Source organism: Coenobita brevimanus, chromosome 6 (genome assembly GCF_032717465.1).
Source record: "Coenobita brevimanus isolate Jiangsu-jjx chromosome 6, ASM3271746v2, whole genome shotgun sequence".
Classification (NCBI taxonomy): Eukaryota; Metazoa; Arthropoda; class Malacostraca; order Decapoda; family Coenobitidae; genus Coenobita; species Coenobita brevimanus.
This window is the reverse complement of record NC_136959.1, coordinates 56,203,391-56,215,941: the sequence shown is the minus strand read 5'-3', so window position 1 is coordinate 56,215,941 and position 12,551 is coordinate 56,203,391. Positions and strand designations below refer to the sequence as shown.

General features: G+C 42.3%; 1 protein-coding gene across 1 annotated transcript in view; it reads right to left on the bottom strand.

Moving 5' to 3' along the window:
• Positions 1–12,551, bottom strand: part of mtd (TLD domain-containing protein mustard) — a 250,808-nt gene that overhangs the window by 197,446 nt on the left and 40,811 nt on the right. The gene's annotated exons all lie outside the window — the stretch shown is intronic.

Sequence of the window (12,551 nt, the reverse complement as noted above, 5' to 3'; positions counted from 1 at the left end):
AAGTTGTTGAATGCTGTGAAGAGCATGTATGATGGAGCTAAGGCTGCAGTGCGTGTGGATAGTGAAATGAGTGAATTTTTCTCTTTGATGGTTGGGTTGAAACAGGGATGTGTCATGTCTCCATGGTTGTTCAATCTGTACATGGATGGGGTAATAAAAGAGATACAAGGTAGGGCAGTGGATGTTGAAGTGGCCCAAGTGAGTGAGGGTAGTGTTTGGAAACTGCCTGTTCTGTTGTTTGCAGATGATACTGTGTTGTTAAGTGAAGATGAAAAGGAGCTGCAAGGTTTGGTGGATGAGTTTGGGAGAGTGTGTAAGAAATGGAATCTAAAGGTGAATGTAGGGAAGAATAAAGTGATGGTCTTTGAGAGAGGTGAAGGCAGTGAATGTACAGTGAGGCTGGATTTTGAGGGAATAGAAAATGTGAGTACGTTTAAGTACCTGGGGAGTGTGATGATTGAGGATGGAAGTTTGGAGGGTGAAGTGCTTGAAAGGGTACAACAAGGAAGAAAAGCTGATGGTTCCTTGAAAGCAATGATAAGAAACAAGGAAGTGAGCATGGAAGTGAAAAAGTTACTACATGACTGTACTGTGATACCAACTCTAATGTATGGAAGTGAACCTTGGATGTTGTTGGAAGGACACAAGTCAAGAGTGAGAGCAATGGAAATTAGTTGTTTAAGAGGAGCCTGAGGAGTCACATGGAGAGACAGGCTGACAAATGAGGATATAAATAAGCATTGTGGTGTGGATGTGGATGATAGGAAGCATTAGGAGGAACACACTGAGGTGGTTTGGCCATGTGAAGAGGATGGAGGGTAAGAGACTGATGAGGAGTGCATGTGAGTGAGATGGAGGAGGGGAGAGGGAGAGGGAGGCTGAGGATGAGATGGAGGGATGGAATGGAGAAGTATATGAGGGAGGGGGGTGTGAGTTGGGAGGAAGGCATTGAAATGGCGGGGGACAGGGCGACGTGTAGGCGATTTGTTTGTGGCCACCCCGTATAGGACAGAGGCGTCTGGCAATAGATAGATAGATAGATAGCTACTTAAGAGCTGTGGCCATCAATATTAAACAGCCCACAGTATATTTCTATAAATATTTATTTTATAGTTTCATATGTTTTCATATTTAAATGTATACTGTATACAGCAGAATGTGATTTAGATGATGAGCGAGATAAGAGTCAATAAAAGTAAAACTGAATAATTTTAAACACACTCCAGTATTTTAATATCCTCACGTCTTTTAAACATCGTGCAATAATGAAAAAAAAGAAGAAGCCTCTTTTACAAATTTTAATTTATATCCTTTATTCAACTTTATTGTGGTAGGTGGTGGCGACCATCAACCATTCACTTGATGTAGTGCTGCCTACTTCTTCCTTAGCCTTTATCATTCTTTTTCTGTGCCTGCCCTCCTCTCTTTCCATTTCTCCCATCTTTTCTGTCACTTCTCATTGCTTTTCTTTCCTTTACAGGTGGCTTTACATTGAGTGATAAGCCAAATGGTTTCCTGTAAGCCAAGAAACCATTTACAATGCTGGGTGGTAACCATATAACCAACCCATACGTGCTCCCTACGTGTCAACAAGTGGGTTGGTGGAGGGTTAGTGTCCCTCCCAGTGAAACAAATAACTCAAGAGTCAAATGGCCACCCCTTATGGGATTATGGCGTCTGGCAATAGATAGATAGATATATAAAAATAATGCAATGAATTTAATAATATCAAGAATACTTACCGCGTGCAATTTTATTATTTTGTGTGTGTGTGTGTGGTAGATGAGGATGCCCATCATCCACTCACTCAATGTAGGGGGATGCCATATGAGCTCTACACTGAGTGACAAGCCAAATGGTTTCCTGTACCCAGGAAACCATTTACTACGCTGGGTGGTAACCACATAACCAGGGTTTCTGGCAGGGTTAAATGTCCCCCAGATTCCCCTATCCAAAATCACTTAATCATGGCGATCATTTCAGAGAGCCTCAGAGGGCCGAATACCTGACCAGGGTCCCAACCAAATGGTCAGACTCTTGTGGCCATGTGGAATGTGAGAGGTGTAAATAAGGAGAGTAAGAGGGTAGAAGTGGTGAATGTGTTCAAGAGAGCGAGATATGCTGTGATGGCATTGTGTGAAACGAAGATGAAAGGGTGCGAAGTGGAGGAGTGGGAGGGTGTGAAATGTGTAAGACTGGGAATGAATGGGAGAGGAAGATGCAAGAAAGGAGTTGCTTTGTTGATGAATGAGGTGTGGCAGAGTGGAATGAGAGACAACAAATGTGTCAAATCGAGGTGTATGTATGTCAAGTTCAAGTTTGAGAAGCTGAAAGTGGCAGTGATTGTAGCGTATGCACCATGTGAAGACAAGAGCGAGAGAGAGAAAGATAGGTTTTGGGATGAGCTGAGTGAAGCAGTGGGAGAAATGCCCAGGAGCTATAAAGTGGACGTGATGGGGGATATGACCGAAAGAGTAGGCACTGGTCCAGAGGATGACATAATGGGTTGTTATGGAGTACCATGAGAAAATGATAATGGGAATCGACTAAAGGATGTGTTAGGAGAGAAGGTTGTGCATTTGTAATTCGTATTTCAAACACAAAGATGCACATAAATATATACGGTATAGAGAAAACAGGGATCGTGTTGAAAGAAGCCAGATTGATTACGCGCTCATAGAGAGGTCGATGATGGGAATGGTTGCTGATACGAGGGCTGTGAGAGGACGATGTGGAGGTCTGTCAGATAATACAATTGTGGTATGCAAGATCAAGCTGAGAGGAGTGAGGTGGATCAAGAGAGAGAGGAGCAGTCAGGGTGAAAGACAGAGTGTTGAGAAGCAGAGGATCAAAGAAGTGGCAGATGATTACAGGACCAAAGTAGAGGACGAGTTAGATTCAGTGAACTGGAATGAACTGGATCTGGACAGCCTGTGGAATGCATATACATTAGGAATTGATTAGTTAGGAATGCTAAAGAGGTGTGTGGTGTGGCAAGAGTATCGACAAAAAAAGAAGGGTACAGCATGGTGGGATGAGGATGTTTAGAGAGCGGTGAAGGAAAACAGGAAGAAGTAGCTGAAGTGGTTACAGGATAGGGGCTCAGCTGAAAAAAGAACTGAGTATATCGAGAGTAAGAAGCATGTAAAGAGACTAGTGAAGAGGAAAAGGGAGGTAAATGATGATTTGGGAAGAAAAATGAATGCGAATTATTCTGAAAATAGGAAGTTATTCTAGAAAGAGGTGTGGAAATGTAGAAGTGAAAGCGGAAAGAAATGTGATTGTGTAAAGGATGCAGGTGGTAGGTTACTAACCCGAGAAGATGAAGTAAGGACCAGATGGAAAGAATATTTTGAAAGCCAGATGAATGGGAATTTAGAGAGCAGAGCGGCTGTAAACATGATTGGTTTTGGGGATGTGCAGAGAAGGAATGCAATGCCAGGAGACGTGACACTTGCACAGGTGAAGAGCGCTGTGAAATGGCTGAAAAATGGGAAAGCAGCTGGGGTTGATGAGGTGTATGCAGAGAAGCTTAAGTGTGGTGGAGAGAGGGGAATGAAGTGCTTGTTGGAGATATGTAAGAAGGCATGGATGAGTGAAACTGTGCCTGCAGAGTGGAAAAAGGCTATGATTGTACCCCTGTACAAAAACAAAGGTGAGCGCAGTGAGTGCAGGAATTATCGTGGCATAAGTTTATTGAGTGTGGTAGGGAAGGTATATGGAAGAAATATTGTCGAGAAAGTAAGAGAGATATCAGAAGTCCTAGTGAGTGATGAACAGGGTGGCCTTAGGAGTGACAGAGGATGTGTGGATCAAGTTTTTGCAGTGAAACAGATAGCAGAGAAGGCTTGTGAGAAGGACCATAAGGTGTTTATGGTATTCATGGATCTGGAAAATGCATACGACAAAGTAGACAGAGAGGAATTGTGGAAAGTTTTGCACGTGTATGGTGTAGATGGTATGCTGCTAGGTGCTGTCAAAAGTTTTCATGATGGTAGCAAAGCACGTGTAAGGGTTAATGGGCATCTAAGTGAATGGTTCACGATCGGTGTGGGCGTGCGACAAGGTTGTGTGATGTCCCCATGGTTGTTCAATGTATATATGGATGAGGTGATGAGAAAAGTGAAAACACGAGTAATGGAGAGAGGGATGGCGTTGGTAATGAATGGTGATGGATAGAATAGCTCAAATTTGTTGTATGCTGATGATACAGTACTGCTTGCAAGTGCCGGACAGGAACTTGGTAGACTAGTGCAGAGTTTTGCTGATGTCTGGCGTCCCCTGAAAGTAAATGTAGAGATGAGTAAAGTGATGGTTACTGAGAGAGAAGGGGACTCCCAATGTGATGTCACAGTGAATGGAGAGAGACTAGAATTGGTGAGAGAGTTCAAATACTTGGGTACAGTGATAGAAATGAGAGGAAAATGTGCAAACGAAGTTGAAAGCAGAGTGACACAAGGAAGAAAAGTAGCTGGTGCAATGAAGGCCTTGATAAGAAACAGAGGCTTGAGTGTTGCAGCTGCACGAGGCTTACATGAGGGAGTGTTAGTGCCAACTGTAACATATGGGTGTGAGACTATGGTGTGGCATGAAAATGAAAAGTCAAGAGTAAGAGTGGTGGAGCTGGGACTGTTGAGGAATGTATGTGGAGTACAGAGGGTGGATAGGATACGAAATAGTGTGATTCGTGAAATATGTGGAGTGAGGAAGTCGGTGGACACCAGAATCGAAGAGAGTGTCCTGAGATGGTATGGTCATGTGGAAAGAATGGATAACAACAGTGGTGAAAAAGGTATACCTGAACGAATTTGAACGAGGGAGGAGGCAAGGTAGCCCAAGGAGAAGGTGGAGAGATATGGTGGATGAGTGTTTGAGGAAGAGAGGTTTGGAAGTCGGTGAGCCAGGGAACTGACAAGAGATCGAGCTGGCTGGATGAATGTTGTGAGGAGAAATGCATGATCAGGGATTTTGGCACCCCTTGTGAGCATGGCAATGTCTGGATTGACTCAATCGGATACGTTTGTGTGAAGCTGCAGAACATGGTGAATGTTTTTTTGGCGTATCCGGTACAGCCAGGATTCCGGGGGCTTGAATGATCAGTGAATGGAAGTGTGGCCTATTTGGATTGGGCAAGTTTGTGCTGTCTGGACATTGCTACCCCTCACCCTGCCTTGGGTGGGAAAGGAGGTCTGGATGATGATGATGATGCGTGTATACATATGTATGTAGCCTACTGTATATGACATTGCAAATTTCATTTTAAAAAATGTTAGGGAAGGGCCTTTTTAAAATTTTCTTTTCAACTGAGCCTCTGCCCTTTTAAGAGTCTGTGCACGTCACTGCTCATCATCATCATCTCTGATGCCTTGCTCCCTCCTGGGAACCCCCGAATGGGGGATACCTATGACAGAAACACCTCCCAGCTACTTTATCCTCCCACACCCTTCTCAGTCCATCACCTTTTTCATCAATATACTGTTCCATTCCCTTCCTCCATATCACATAAGGTCTGCCTCGAACAACACTGCTTTCATTTTTCATAAACTTTCTTTGGCACCCTATACAGTACTTGTGCTTTCTTTGCACATGTCCATGCCAGTCTCTTTCTGATCTTTATTACCATATGTACAATAAATAACAAGAACTAACAGCTGAAGGCCCACAGTAGATTGTCCTTTCCAATGAATTTCGTGTAAAAGAATCGAATATCAAGATCCACTCATTTTGAAACGTGTGAATATATTGTGTTAGAAGGACTGCAGGTCGAAGGAAGGGAGAGGGATAACCTGAGGAACTGTTAAGTTGGCTGTAGTGTATTAAAGATCTCTATCCTTTTTTCTGTTCAGTCTATGGCCAAGTGTAGTGAGACTGGAGAGAGAAATTCCTAAGTAAACGAAGGACTCATTCCTGCCTCAGGAGTAAGACTTACCGATATTCAGGCAACTGCGACATAGAATTCATGTTGTGAGAATGGGCCATTTCCATCAGATGAAAACAAACCCACATGAAAGACTGAGAATATTCTTTAAACCTTGCATAACAGTTCTGGAAAAAAATGATTGAGTGTGCTGATAGATGGGTGCCACTCTTTCCTCCCACTCCTCTTCCACCTCCCTCTCTCTCACGTTCCTAGCCTCTGTTTAGCTCCCAATGCTAATGTTACTGTTGCTACATATGGGCAAGAATCTGATCCCTTTTTGCATCTGCGCTCACCCGCCCCCTCTCCCCTGCATGTCCAGATATGTTTTTGATTTTGTGTGTGTGTGTGTGTGTGTGTGAGAGAGAGAGAGAGAGAGAGAGAGAGAGAGAGAGAGAGAGAGAGAGAGAGAGAGAGCACCGGTATACAATAAATCAAAACAAACACGGCTGATGAAAACTGAAAACTGTTGAAAAATAAATAGAGAGAGAGAGAGAGAGAGAGAGAGAGAGAGAGAGAGAGAGAGAGAGAGAGAGCACCGGTAAACAATAAATCAAAACAAACATAACTGATGAAAACTGAAAACTGCTGAAAAATAAACTCAAGCCAAGTTCCACACACCTACTATTGATATGCACAAGTGGGTACCCTGGCTGTCCTCCACATGTGACCTTCCTTTTCATTCTTTCAGGGAATATTTTTGTCCAAGTAAGCATGATATTACGACATTACTACAAACATTATGATACCTGCCTCCATAAATACCTACCTCAACACACAAACATACATACATAACGAGAGAGAGAGAGAGAGAGAGAGAGAGAGCAGGTGGAGGTATGTGCTGTGTGTGCATCGATCCAAACCCCTGGAGGTGGCTGGAGGTTACTATAATCGGTATATTATTTTCATCTGACTGAACTGGGTCCCTTATCATTTGAAAACCATATTGCAGTTGCCGGAAATTCGTCGAACTGAGTCTCCTTTGTTACTATTCAAATTCATACTCCAATCTGAGTATGCCTGACCAACAACTGTGTGAAAGGGGTTACGAATTTTTATCAGGTTAAGAGTAAACGCAGTATAAATCACGTAATACCACTAGGGGGGTAGGATTGTTAACTACCCTCATTATCCTGTGCCACTGTGGTCTAGCTCTTGGCGCAAATTTCCCTTCTGTATACGGTTCCATTTTGCACTACGCGCCAAGTTTGATAGTCCCAGGACGATCATTATTCCACTTCTTATTTTCCCAAGATGATCATTATTCCACTTCTTAATTTTTGTACTCTAACCAAACGTAACCAGTCACAACTTAACCCAACAAATTAACCTAACTAATAAACTGGCCTAACCTGACACTAAGAAAGCAAACCTAACCTAACCAACACTTCCCTGGGTATGAAAAACTGCAAAACTAGTACATAAGAACATAAGAAGAGAGGATAACTGCAGTAGGCCGGTTGGCCCATGCTAGGCAGCTCCTAGAAGAGTAACTGTACTACTAGAATGAGATAAGGATAGCAAAGAAGACACCAGCGCCCCGGCCCCCTACACCCACAAAACGTGATGTGGGACGAGAGACTTCTGACCCAGATTTTTGTCCTCTGCAGTTTATTTCACGTAGCTCAGGGGCAGAATAAGACAATACTACGGCCGTGGATCTTTTCCACAGCACTTCTTCGTGACTGGCATCACATACGAGTATTCATCTACTGTCACAACTGAGCATTCAAGGTGGAGAGATGGCAATTTTGGGCCAAGTTTGAGTGGAAGGGGTATAGTAAGGAAGTTTGAATAGAATACAAAGGACGCTCTCGAACTGATGGGGTCGAAATGCTTTGATCTATCCTAGCCAGGCCCCGGGTCCCCGTGCAAAGAACAGGGAAGAAGAAGAGGGACATGGACGGATGAGCGGACAACAAGCGACAAGGGAACGAACGCACGCAAGCACCAACCACACACACACACACACACACGAGAGAGAGAGAGAGAGAGAGAGAGAGAGAGAGAGAGAGAGAGAGAGAGAGAGAGAGAGAGAAACAAAGGAAAGAAGAAACAAGGAATAAAGGTCTGAAGGCAACAGAAGAGGGGAGAACAAAAGAAAAGGGAAGAAACGAAGGAAAAGAGTGAGTCAAGGAATGAAGGGAGGACAACGAAGAAACGACTGAAGAATGACAAAAATGTGAAGCAACTATAGGAAGAATAAACAAACAATGAAAAGGGACAACGAATGATGATGATGATGATGATGATGAAGGGAAACGCGAATATGAGGAGCGAGGAAGACAAGGAGAAAGGGGGAAGTGCGTTCAGATGGGACTGTGGGGGTGGGAAGGATGAGGCGGGAGCGGGGGATGGTGCTGGAGCGGGGAGGTGGTCGGAGGTGACTGTGTGGGGCTGAATGGTGAGGAAGAGAGTAGTACGAGGGGTGGGGGTGAGTGGGAATGGTAGGGGAACGAGAAGGGGGGGGGGTGACGGTGTGGAGGGGAGGAGCGAACTCAACGTCCTTGACCGCTGAGGCCACAATGTTGCCAAAAGCGACCTCACTCCTCAGTTTTAATCACGGTATACATTCCGCGCAGTACTTATTTCACATCAGTATAATGCATGAATACTAATATAATAACACAGCAGTTGGCTGCAGTCCGAGAAGACGCGCGATCGACCCCAGGCCAAGGCAGGGTACAGTTTGTCGATTTGAAACTGATAAAGCAGTGTTTACTGATCTTCCACAAAGGCCCATCGACATATCACACAACATCCATGCTAAACCCATCACGACAGCCGTAAGTGAGATTCATAAACAGACAAAGAAAGCACTGCAAAATGTCAGAAAATATGCTCATGAAGTGTCCTTACAATAATTCATATATCATTCAAGCCACTGCAGTTCTGGCTCTACCTCACAAGCAAAACCATCAGCATATTTTTCTTAACAGAGGGGTTGTATGAAAACCTATGGGATAAAGGCGTTCCGTAGACTGATAAGTTCAGGGAGATTCCAAACACATGCCATAGGCTTCTCCGTACATGATTCATCAAATTTGATCCTTTATTAATTTCTTAGTTGTTTCAATTCCCATACTTCAATTTTTTACACTCGTTTTTCATAACCATCCACCTTCTTGGACTACAAAGCCTCATCCACCGCCAAACCACCCACATATACCCTCTTCACTACCACACCTAATGTTTACAGTCTCTATATATGACCATTCAGTTTAAAGTTCCCTCTTCTACCTCGTTATCAATATTTCTCTGACTCACATTTTGCATGAACTTCTATGTTTCTTATCCTATCCACTCTACGTAACTCACACACATTCTGTAACAGTCCCATTTCTGCCCCTAAATCTTGACTTCTTAAGCTCGTGTCCTATCCAAGTTGTACAGCCATACGTTAATATGGGCACACTTTCATGCAATCCTCTTCCACCTACCAAACTCACTCCTCTGTTCTTCAGTAAACCCTTCACTGCGCCAGCCATCTTTCTTCCTTTAGCAACTGTTACTCACCACTATTTACAATTATAACTTTTTTTTTTTAAATTAATGCACTAAGGTACTCAAGGTCTCTCCCCAAATCAAGTCTCCATTCACCAGTACAACACCTTCAACAATTATCACATTACTCTTTTCTACGGTTTATGAACTTTCAAACTACATCGCATACATTCACAAAACACTGAACCTACTCTGCAGAGGTTCTGTTCATTATTCAAACACACACACACACACACACACACACACACACACACACACACACAACCCATTCCTCACAAGCCCCACCCCCTTTGCATAACTCTTACAGCTATTATTATTAAATCCAAGACGGTGACAGGGAAGGAAAATACCTAGAACTTTTACATAATATCTGAAACACATAAAAACTTTCTACACCGTTGCTGACCGCGTTATGCAAAGTGAATTATAGGTTAACCATTTCTCATCGTCACAGGTGAGCTATGAGTGTCATTAGCTACGGTACAGGTTCAACTACAGCCCATATTCAGTTTTGGAAATACAGCTATTAGTTCTGACCCTTCTGACTCCAACCCCAAAGACACGTAATTCGTCGAAGCTCCCTAACACCTTTCCCTAGGTGATTTATTTTGCTAATTGCACCTTACTGTCCTCTTCTGTGTTACATAAAACATCGCCATATTCTGCATAAATAATGTTCAAAGGAATATTAATCAGCTATATCCAAATATAAATAGCTAAGAAAAAGGTGCTAGGGAGATGTCTTACCCGACGAGAATACGGGTCCAAGGCTACATTAAACAGCGTCATTTAATATCAAGACAGTGATTAAGGAACAACAACAACATGGCAGTTTTAGGCCCGGTTAGGGTGCAAAGAGTAAACACATCCTCCTGAACTTCTAAATCGACTGGTGGGATATGATGTACTGTACATGATTTGCGAGAATATGCACGACCTCTGAAAAGGGGTGGAAAAAAAAAAAGTAGATATAACAACAGGGAATGTCAGAAAAGTCATGAGAATCAATATAATACATCATCATCATTATCACCACCATCACCACCACTATCATAAGCATCACCATCAACTGTCACCGTCACCACCATCACCATCACCAATCATCATCAGCCACAACCACCACCATCATCATCACCACCATTAGCTACCACCACCACCACCATCATAAATGTCACCACCACCACCACCATCATAAATGTCACCACCACCCACCATCATAAATGTCATCACCACCACCACCACCACCACCACCACCATCATCACCATCATTAGCTACCACCACCACCACCATCATAAATGTCACCACCATCACCACCACCCAGATCATCACTACTTGTTTAAAACCAAATAATAAGGTAAGGAATCCGATATGTCAAAGTATCAAAGAGAAAGTCAGAAAATAACAATTCCCCAAAAGGTCAAAAGTAACAAAATGTGCAAAGGTAATTTCTGGAGGGTGAAGTCGCAAGCCGGATTAAGAGGCGCAATAAAGAATGAAAAGTTTGAAAGTATGGACCTGGCCAGACCAAACAATAAATAAATCAATAAATAAAAAATAAAAATATACAATATATAAATAAAAACCAGTTACCTATTTACCTACCAGTATTGTGTAGCCATAATAAGGAAGCTCCGCCATGGGCATGTTTTACACTTGTCTCAATTACTGGCTAACTGTAGGCTTAACTGTAACCTTATTCCTTTCAGATAATGAAAGGGTCCACAGCTATATTTCTGTAAAGTTAAAGCTTTACAGATTTTGTGGTTTTCTCTATAACATGTTACAAAAAAAAAAAAAAAAAAGAGCAGATCTGCAATCAGTACTTTCTACTAGGCTAAAATGCAAAATATTCAGCCTAAATTCTCAGCAAACTTTTTTATCACAGGATTTTCAACCAAACATTTGTATCTCAATTAGTTTCTGAGAACTTTCAATTTCTAATATGCAATTTTTACGCCAAAAATGAGTATATGACTCAAAAATAGGTCAAGGTCATTAATATCTGGCACAAGTACTTGAGTTACCCTAGGGTATCTTCCTGTATATCATCATCAAGATCTAAGAAAAAGAGAGTGAAAAGAAAAAAAATAATACCAAAACAATACGCTTCGCCATATAGCCTATATAGTGAGGCTTAATTATAAAAAAAAAACATCAGGAGCTGTGGGTAGAGAGAATCCAAACCCCTTCATTCCTAGGATGCATTTTATTTTATTCTTATATCTGCTGATGATTTTATTAAACTTAAGGGATCTGTGGTAATGAGGGGATTGATTAAAACTATAACTTATCCATCCAGCTTGAAAAGTATCCCATGATGTGAAGGAATTCGTCTGGATAGCCATACAATAACAATAACAACGATAATAATAATAATATTAATAATAATAATAATAATAATAATAATAATAATAATAACAACAATGTCATCAGACTGAAAGGGTTAACCAATTTCAACCATAAATTAGTTTCCAAAGCAATGAATTACCCGGTGTAGTCAGTTTTCATTTACTATTTCACTCCATTAACCATTTCAGCAGAGTTGTTAATATATTTGGTAGCCGTGCCAGCAGAGAGAGAGAGGGAGAGAGAATCCCGTACTCAAGAAATTTTATGAATATGGATCCAGATACAAGGCTGGTGAAAGTAGAGCAGTAAAGAAATCAATAATAGTGGGAAAATGTGTGTGTGTGTGTGTGTGTGTGTGTGTGTGTGTGTGTGTGTGTGTGTGTGTGTGTGTGTGTGTGTGAGAGAGAGAGAGAGAGAGAGAGAGAGAGAGAGAGAGAGAGAGAGAGAGAGAGAGAGAGAGAGAGAGAGAGAGGTTTAAAACTGCTGAGGAGCCAAGTCGCATCGTACCCTCGGAGATAGCATGTATTCCTTCACTTCGAGGACGCATTTTCCTATTTTTCCACTCGGCAGACGATTTCACTCAGCTCAGGAAAGGCCTCTTGTACTAAAGGGGTTAATGGAGGCTGTATCTAACCCCCCCAGCTCGAGAAGTCCATCCCAAGCTGAATAAAATCGTCTGGAGGTGGGAAAAATATATACAGCATCGTAGTGAAGAAGTTAAGTTACAAGGAGGCCGTTAGCAAAGCACAGGATCACAGAACAACTCGTGGAAGGTAGCAT